This window comes from Apium graveolens, chromosome 7 (assembly GCF_009905375.1).
Source record: "Apium graveolens cultivar Ventura chromosome 7, ASM990537v1, whole genome shotgun sequence".
NCBI lineage: Eukaryota > Viridiplantae > Streptophyta > Magnoliopsida > Apiales > Apiaceae > Apium > Apium graveolens.
Genome location: NC_133653.1, coordinates 230,175,987 through 230,185,670, shown reverse-complemented (window position 1 = coordinate 230,185,670; position 9,684 = coordinate 230,175,987).

The following is a 9,684-nucleotide window of genomic DNA, read 5'->3' as shown; positions in this document are numbered from 1 at the left end:
CTCCCTGCACAAGACTCATAAGAGGTGCTGAACTTTTCTCATGGACTCTTCCACTGATGAATTGCTTAATAAAAGCCTGGCTTAATTCTCTGAATGATCCAACAGAGTTTGGGGGCAAGCGACTGTACCATCTTTGAGCCATACCCGACAGGGTTTGAGGGAAGGCCCGACACTTTATAGCATCATTCACGGGTTGCAGCAGCAGTGCATTAGAGAATGTCCTAACATGATTAGCGGGGTCACCCGTGCCATCATAGGCTTTGATAGTGGGCATCTTGAATTTTCTTGAAATATGGGCATTCATTATTTCTTCTGTGAAAGGTGGAGTTGGATCATCAGGATCTCCAAGGGGAAGGAGATTGCTTTGATCAGTTCTTGGGACAGCAGCCCTTCTTCTTACCGGACCATCCAGGTCTATGATAGGAGGAGGATTTCTCCCCCTAGGAGGTATGTGGGGTCTGGTGGCCTGGTGAGCCTCCAAATCACGCCTCAGCCTTTGGATTTCAGCCTCATGAGCCCTGATCCTTTCCTGCACTTCTTGGGGATTCACCCCTGGGGTGCTTTGGGGGTGTTGCCTTCCATCGGCCATTGGCTCTTTTCCAGGACGCCTCCTTCTCGGGGCCACTTCATCATCCGAAGATTCGGAGTCTCTCTCAGTGTATGGACCAGAAAATTCCCGATCCTCAGGGATAGGATCCAAACCTCATATATAGGGGGGCGACCGCCCTCGTGCTTCGCTTCGCCCAGCATATCCGCTTCCTCCAACCTCAGGGTGAAGGGGCATCCCATAAGGGGGGTTAGTAGTAACAATAGTTGAATATTCATACCCGACGGGTCGAGAATTCACAGGTATATGTATTTGTTGAACTTGAGGATTCGTACCTTGAATCGGGGGAGTTGTCCCTTGTAGCTGGGGTTGAGTTGCCCCTGTCTGGTCTTCCTCCTGAGTAGATGCATAAGTTGAATGGGGAGGAACCTCCATGGTTGATGAAATCACCTGGGTTGGTGTTCCTTCTTCTAGAGCTCCAATTGTTCTCCGTGTTCTCGCCATGGTTGTTGTTGTGATTCCCACAGACGGCGCCAAATGTTATGGATAAAAAACTAAGGTTATTATTTGCTGTATTTATTACTAAGATTCGGGAGCTCAAGGCCTTTAATGGCTGCTCTCGTGTATCGTAGCTTAATTATGCCTTTACGAGATGCCTACGTATCTCTGTGAATTAGAGAATCAAGCCAAAAAACGTAGTTCTGATTTGTGGGGTGAGGCCCCTTATATAGATGTTGGGAGTCCTTGAATTGGACTTGGTATAGGAGACCTGGTGGGCAAGTCTCATAATTAGAATAGGCTTAGGAGTCCTAGGAAGTAGGAAGCTGATTCCTTATCCTTTTAGGTCCCCTTGAGGCTAATCTATAAGGATTTATATCCTTATCGGGACTCTTCTCAATAGCTGATTTTTCCCTTATTAATTAATTACGAAATTAATTAATAATCAGGGCTTTTGGGCCTTTTTTATTCCACCAGGCCTGATCTGGTCCATCAGGCTTAACCTTTCTGGTCTGAATATCATACATCTTCTTATTGGGCCTAGCAGCCCATAAAATCAGGACTTATTTATCCCCATCAATTAAAAATAAATCCTATAAATTCTCGGGCTATAGTCCTTTGTATCTTCAAGCCTTCTAATCTCCGTCATTTTGTACCTTAAAATATTTCCAGTCTTCTCGAGTACAAAAAACCACTTAACAATATTTCTAAAAATAATACTCTGTTTCCTTTCACGGATCACTGACGTCTAGTGCGAGGGTCTGGTTCACAAACGACTAGTTCCGCTCTTAGGCCTTCGTATTATACTCGTACAAACCACTGTTAAGTCTTCTACCAAATATAACCAATTTCACTAGGAATCCTTGAGGTCTTCACATTGATCATGATAACTTCTTCGAATGACTCCAACCTTAATCCTCCGATGCCTGAACATATTAATGAACTTCATACGGATCACTGTTGACGTCTTCTTCAATACAGCTACCAAAACCTTTTATGTATATGCCTAACAAACAATTTGTACTGATTCTAGTGGAACATATATTATTTCAAAGTCCTTGTTCTATATTGAGTTATCCAAACCAATATTGTTGAGTTATACGTATAGCTTCAATCTTGCTCAACAATCTCCCCCTATTTGATTGTTACACCTGACGGTCAAATAATAATGGAGAAGCCTCGGTTGGAGGATAACTTAACTAACCATAACCAAAAATCTTCAATCAACTTTCAACTTTTAATCCTGGACTTTGAAATAATACTGTATTATACCTACCGTGTCTTCAATACACATTTAGCTTCAGCAGATAACAGATTCTTCTCTCCCTTATGTAAAGTTACAGATAGATACGTCTTCCAAATATTATCTTCAATAATCTTCAGATTTTCCTATAAAGCACATAGAAAACATTTTGGAATTCAGAAGCAAAACCCAATAATCTCTCCCCCTAAGATGAAGAATCCCTTCCTTAGTACAATAAAGTTAGAAATCCCTCTTCTTAGTTTCAGAAAGACTATTAGTCCATAATCTCTTTATAATCTCTCCCCCTTAGTTGAGTAATCCTTTAAAATGTATTCAGAGTAGAACCTTAGGATCAACCAACCAAGTGAAAAGATCATTTAGTAGTCATTTCCTCACAGTGCAAGTGTGTGATTTCTGTTTAGTGATCTCACATTGTGTTTCACTCCACTCTACACTCAGTCTCATAGTGTGTCACTCACTCAAAGCTCCAAACATCCAAGTATACCTGTAAGAAAATCTTTCCATAGAAAAGTTGCCTTTCACCTTCAAGGATGGAAACTCTCAGTTAAGAGATTCAGAAATGTTCTTTCTGAGAGGGAAAATTAGGATTCTTTTAAGTGGCAGAATTCCTGATATCCCTCAACTTCCATGAAGAAGTATACCTCATAAACTTGTCAAATAATATCTGAGTCCTTATTTACGAGATACAATTTTGACAAAGTCAAATTTATTTCCAGATTTGAATTCTGGGAAGATAACCAATGATCAATGATATGTTATTAGAGATCAAAGATTTCTTCTAAAGTCTGTGAGGACTTATCAGAGTCTCCAAGATTTTAACCCAAAAGATCAGAATCCAATAATATTTTCACATATCATAGACTAGGATCTGAGAATTAAGATCGAGCAACTTCCAGGATCATATGTTCTCATTCAAGATCAGAGATAAAGAGCAGAAATATGATCCGGGATTTCAACCATTTCCATTGACCTTGATATGGTTTAACAATGATCGATGCGTCAATACCTTCCTTATGTGTGTGAATCTCACATGTGCATCGGAAATATTTTAACCAAGGGGTAGTGACTCTCATACAGATGCCCTGGCTGACAGGAGAATTTTCAATAGATAACATTTTGTTGGGAGAATGCACCTAGTAACTATTTATATGCCTTTTTCAGCTCTATATTCTTTTAAAATAATATAGATGGGCTTACAAATGTCTCAGGTTATAAATACTCCACTTTTTTGTGAGAGACAGAGCTGTAGGTTTGACCTTTCCTTCCGTATGTGGTGCTTCTTGGCACTATCTCCCTCATTCTCAACATAACTCCAATACCAAATGGTAATTTTGTCTGATCACTGAGTTGATATCTCAAAAAAATTAAGTAAATCAGAACCAAATATGGGGGATATATCAAAGTAGGGTAATGGAATAATGTTTGAGAAGTGTTTGGTTCTAATGACTTGGGTTAGAACCTATGAGGTTTGATAGGCTCTTATTCAGTTTCTAAAACCACTGAGGGTGTTGAAGATAACAAACATCCGAAGTACAAAATCAGAGAATTTAATGATCAAGAACAAAGTGATTTTAGAACCAGAAAGTTTTAACTTTACTTACCACCATATGGATCCATGAAGGATGTCTCAGATAATCATGCTTTCTGATTCTTTTGACAATGCTACTCAATCAAATCTCATTAGCTCAAAACAGTTCAAGTTAGTCCAATATAGATAAATACTATAGAGGAAAAAAGGTGAACATTGTTTCAAACTTATAAGACATGCATGAGGTAATCATGATATAAGAAATATATCAAGATCTAATATCCAGAACAGAGTATAAGAAAATCAAGATCATAAGAGTTACACATAGGGTCAATAGATAAGTCATACAATTAATCATTTATGCCAATAGTATATTAAACAAGTCCGTACCAATTGATTAGTAAAACCAAGACTGAACCAATTAAAAACTACTCCTGACATAATCATGTCACAACTATCACTAGTTATGCTGCATATTTATTCTAGCACGAGATAAACAGAGTTATTCTAGCATAAAAAGAGAATCAGTGTGACTAAGAAATCTGTTGTCAGAGTTACCTAAGGTCTGAAGCTCAAAAATCAAACAGAATTACTCAGGAACATGATTTAATCACACAGAATATAATCAAAGTACTCAAGCTAGTTGCATAGAATCTAAACCTATAAATTAGAGTTGTGATAGAATCACAAAAGAGATTACAGGAACTTAAATCAGAGTGCAAATAAAAATGAGATATGTTTGTGTGTGCGCTAAAATAAATATCAATTTCATGAGTATTTGCATCAATATAAACATATAGCATGTAAACATTCAAACAACTCATATATTGCATCAAAAATTTTAACTAACCACTAGCATATAATATGTAAAGCATGGTAATCAGTTAGCTTCAAAACAAGTTTACAAACATGGATATATATAATGAAATAGATATGTAAACTTACTTTCCTATGTTATTAACTTATATTTGTGAAACATTGCTTGTTTTGCTCTCCCTGAGTTGTTGCTGAATTAAATCTAAGATTTGGCACTTTGAGGGGAATAAATCTTGAACTACTACCAGAGTCTGAATCTGGATCAACCCCTGTTATATTCAGAAACAACTTCAGGCTTTCTTTCATTCTTGGAAAGATCTTCATTAATTAAATATTATGATCTATCCTTGAACCTGGGAACAAGCTTTCACAAATATAATCTTCAAAACTGATTGAGTTCATCTTGCATAACAATCACTTAATCTGGATCTCCAAGAGCTTCACTGCTTCCTTTGGTTCCATTGGTGATAGAAAACCAGAATTCATTCAATTGTTTGCAGCAGCTCTTCTAGCCCTTACTCCAGTATTGGACACACTAAGTACCAAATGCCAAAGATGGTCTTTACTCCATTCTTTACGTCTTGGTAGACTAGCTCTTGGTGACTCAGCATTTCCAGAATTAAGTTGAGTCTGACTGGTAGATCCTTGTTCTTCTTCTTCTGATCTTCTAGCCTTTACTTCAGTATCAAAATTACTGAGTATCATATGCCAAGGCTGGTTTTTACTCCATTCTTACGTCTTGGTAGACTAGCTCTTGATAACTCAGCATTTTCATAATTATGTTGAGTCTGACTAGTAGATCTTTATTCTTCTTGCTCCCCCTGAGTTATTGTCAGCATGATCTATAGAATATGAAGCTTGTGGATTGGTTCAAAGATGGTATGACTGTGCTTCTTTCAATTTCCACTATCATTACTACATCTGACCCTTTCTACTATCACCACTGTCAATTTATCCTTCAAAATCTGAATCTTGAGAACTAGTTCTAGAAATAGATTAACTATATTTGCTTGTCTCAGGACCATTCCCATAAGAGTCTGAATCAGAATTGTGATCATTGAAAAGATCATTTTCATTTACATCTTCATTTGGAACAACCTCAGGTTCGTCTTCAGCATCAGAAAGATCTTCAACATCTAGATTGTTTAAGTTGTCTTCCTTCTGATTGCTTGGGAGCTTGCTGTCATTAAATGTTAATAATGACAAAAATGGAACCTCATAATCAAACATGATTCATTATCCACTAAGTCTACTACTAATTAAGATATTCAACAAAGAACTCATTAATTGTTAGACTCCATGGAAATTGAATTGTGTCCAACTATGCTACACATATGATTCTGATCTTAGTGAGTTTTTCAAAAAAGGCAATTTAAAAGATCTCACTATCATCAAAATTTTACCACTATCTTGTGATAAATATATTAACAGAATTGTCAACAAATTTATTCAAGTATGTAGTGCTACACAACTCACCATTAACTAGTGATAAAACTATCAACAATAATTGTTGCTAGATTTATCAGAAGTTTATAGTGCTACAAATATCACCACCAACTAATGATATGACTCATCAAGAGTTTATGATGTCACATATATCAACACTAACTAATGATATGACTCATCAAGAGTTTATGATGTTACATATATCACCACTAACTAATGATATGAATTATCAAAAGTTTATGATGCTACATTTATCACCTTTAACTAATGATATGAATTATCAAGAGTTTATGGTGCTACAAAACTCATCACTAACCACTGAAAAAGATTCTCAATAGTATAATGTTACTAAACTCATCACAAACCACTGAAATAAATTATCAGAGGTGTAATACTACTAATACTTTAACAATTTGACTTATGGAGCAAATAATAAAGTTGAAATGCTTCAAGGTCTATAAATCAAACTATTAAAGTAGAAACTCAACAAATAACTATAACATATATTTAACAAATATATGCATTTAAATATTGAGTGAAAGATGATATTCCTAATTTCACGCCATATCCCGTAGTGATTCCTTTGCTGTCATCTCCAAAGGTAACTACTGGGCCAACTCACTTGTCCACTTCTGATAGCAGGGCTCTATCCTCGAACTCTTGTGTATTAAACATCTAACATTTAAAAATCCACATGGTTCGCTTCACTTTTTCTTGCCCTGTCTACATTATGGATCAAGTTTTCTTTGGTACCCAAACTAAATTGGGTCCAGGGGACTTAGAGAGATTCACAGTTTTAACAATATCATATGCAAATTTAACATGATTTTGTTTCTCGTCGACTGACTCCTTCTTTTCTTTAGAATACTTAAGAATTCCTTTGGGCTTCCAAGTAGGAGTTTCATTCTTAACCTTAGGAAGATTGACAGTCTTTTCCCTATCATGCTTTCTACTCATGTTCTTATCATTATGCTTACAAGTAGTGGATGGCAAATGCATCAAGTTAATATAAGACGACAAGATATTAAAAGTACATGGCATACATTTAGATTTATGACATGAAGAATGAGAACTAGGAATGGTAGGCATGTTATGCTTATTATGAACTTTACCTTTGACTACTTTACTCACGATACATACATAGGCAAGATGCAAAGCAGAATTACATTTAAAGCATAACTTCCTAGAAGAATTAGGTTTTAGCAGATCTTTATTTTTATTACTAACACCTAACTTCCCATTTCTATTGCGTATGTTCTTCTTTTTAGCCTTGTGATCATCTCTATCATCTAAGCAAGTATTGGATTCATCACTAGAAGTTGACTCCTCAGATGACTCTACAGTTGACTCTTCCTCACTTGAGACATAGTCCTCAACAAGTACCTTATCTTCATTGAAAGAATTAGGAGTAGCCTTTTTGCATAAGAAAATATTGGCCTTTTCAGAAGCTTGTGATATATCTGAGGAGTTTGATTTACCATTATCAACACTCTTTAATTCTATCACATGTTTTTGTCCAACATCACTGGATCAAATGTCAATTATGGCTCCACTGATTTGATTGTCAATAATTTCCTTTGCACTAATAGCAGAGTGCTTGATAATCTTTCAACTTAGATTCTAACTCAGCTATCTGACTCCTATGGACATCATCTAAATCCTCACCGACTTTGACCATGTTCTCTAGGCATTCATTACGTTTCTTAAGATTATCTAATTCAACCGTAATTGGGCCTAGTTCTTCTTGTCTATTAAGTAGTAATCTATTTTTAGATTTTATTCTATTTATTTCCTTTTTAAAGCTGATCATACTAGCATGAAGTTAAAACAATTCCACTCTTCTATCCTTATCACAATGTTTGCAATCATGCCAGTATATATAGTTCTATCCTTATCACAATATTTGCAATCATGCCAGGATATATTAGTAGTGGTCTCAGAAAATACCTGTGATAAAGAGGTTTTCATTGATGTTGGATCTTTGCATTCTTCTTCCTCTGCATATGTACAATTCCAGTGCTTTTCATCACTGACTATTTCTTTGTCCAGATGCTTCTTCTGTCCATCTTCATTCATTTTTAGACAAGATTCTTTCTCATTTGTTTGTGTGGACTCTTCCATTTCACTGTTAGATTGTCCCTTTTCTTTACCATCACACAGTTCATGTGTGCTTCCTCCAATCAATTGTTCCTTGCAGCATTCATTGGATACTGACTCTGTAGATTTTTCATCTTCAAGATCTTGAATGTCTCCACTGGATGACTTAACCTTATATTTGGAATTTCTTCTGAATTTATTTGCACTAAATTTAGAAGCCATCTCAAACATAGTTTGATCTTCTAATTTCTCAAGCTCTTCCAAAGTATAGTAGTCATCTGTAGCTTCTTCATCTCCAGTCAGATTTGATCCACTTGTAGAAGCTTCCGAAGTCAGTGATCCTTCAACATTCTCTTCAAGAATTTTGTATTCCTCTATAGAACATGTTGTTTATTTCATGGTCTTGTTCTTGTTGTTCACTGTCTCAGACCTATGGTTGACATTTCTCTGCTTTTCCTCAGCTTTATAGGTGTTCAACTTGTCATAAAGCTCATCCAATGACATTGTGTTGAAGTCCAGTCCTTCTCTGTTGGATGATACTTTATTTTTCAAATGACTGGGTAAGGTAAGAATAAACTTTATATTTATCTATTTCTGTGAGTATTTCTTCCCAAGTGTACTCATTTCATCCAGAAGTTGGGTGTACCTTCCAAGAAACTGTTTGATACTTTCACTAGAAAGAAATTTAAACTCCTTGTACTCATATATCAGAAAATTCAATATGTTCTTGTCTTCGATTCCCTCCACTATAGCTTCAATGGTTTCCCACATGTGTTTAGCACTAACACAATCCTTAATCCAATGACGCATGTTGGAATCCATTGACCCAACTAAAATTGATCGAAGACTTATATCCGAAGAAACTAATTTCTTATCCCTATCAGTGTATTCAGGTGGATCCTTTGGGATAAACTCTTGAGGAACTTCTTTGTCTGAATTTATAGTTATAGAAATGTCCTTTCTTGGTACAAATGAACCACTCTCTAAAATTCCCTTGTAATCAATGTTTACTACTGAAATAAATAGAGTAATCTTTTTTTCCCATAATTTATAGCAGTTTTCACTGACATTACTGAAGGAAGGAACCTTGATGCCATTAACGGTCTGAGTGCTCATACATTCAGATCTGCGAAAATTCTGTAATACAACGTCTCAAAATACGATAACCCAAACAGTCAAAATCCACCAATACCAATCAATCAACCAATCCACAACAATCAAGAACACTACGATCACAAATCAATCAAAATCAGATCTACACACCAGAAGCACTCCCAGACTCCGCAATAACCAAAACCAACACATAACTTACTAATCTTACGGATCTGATCTATATATCGATCAGTAGGTTCTTATACCAATTGTTAGGTCCAAAATGTACATACAGAGGGGGTGAATATATATTTTTCATTTTTCGTTAATTAATGCAGCGAAATGAAATAAACAAACACAAGGAGATTTACGAAATAATTCTTGTTATTAAGAAAT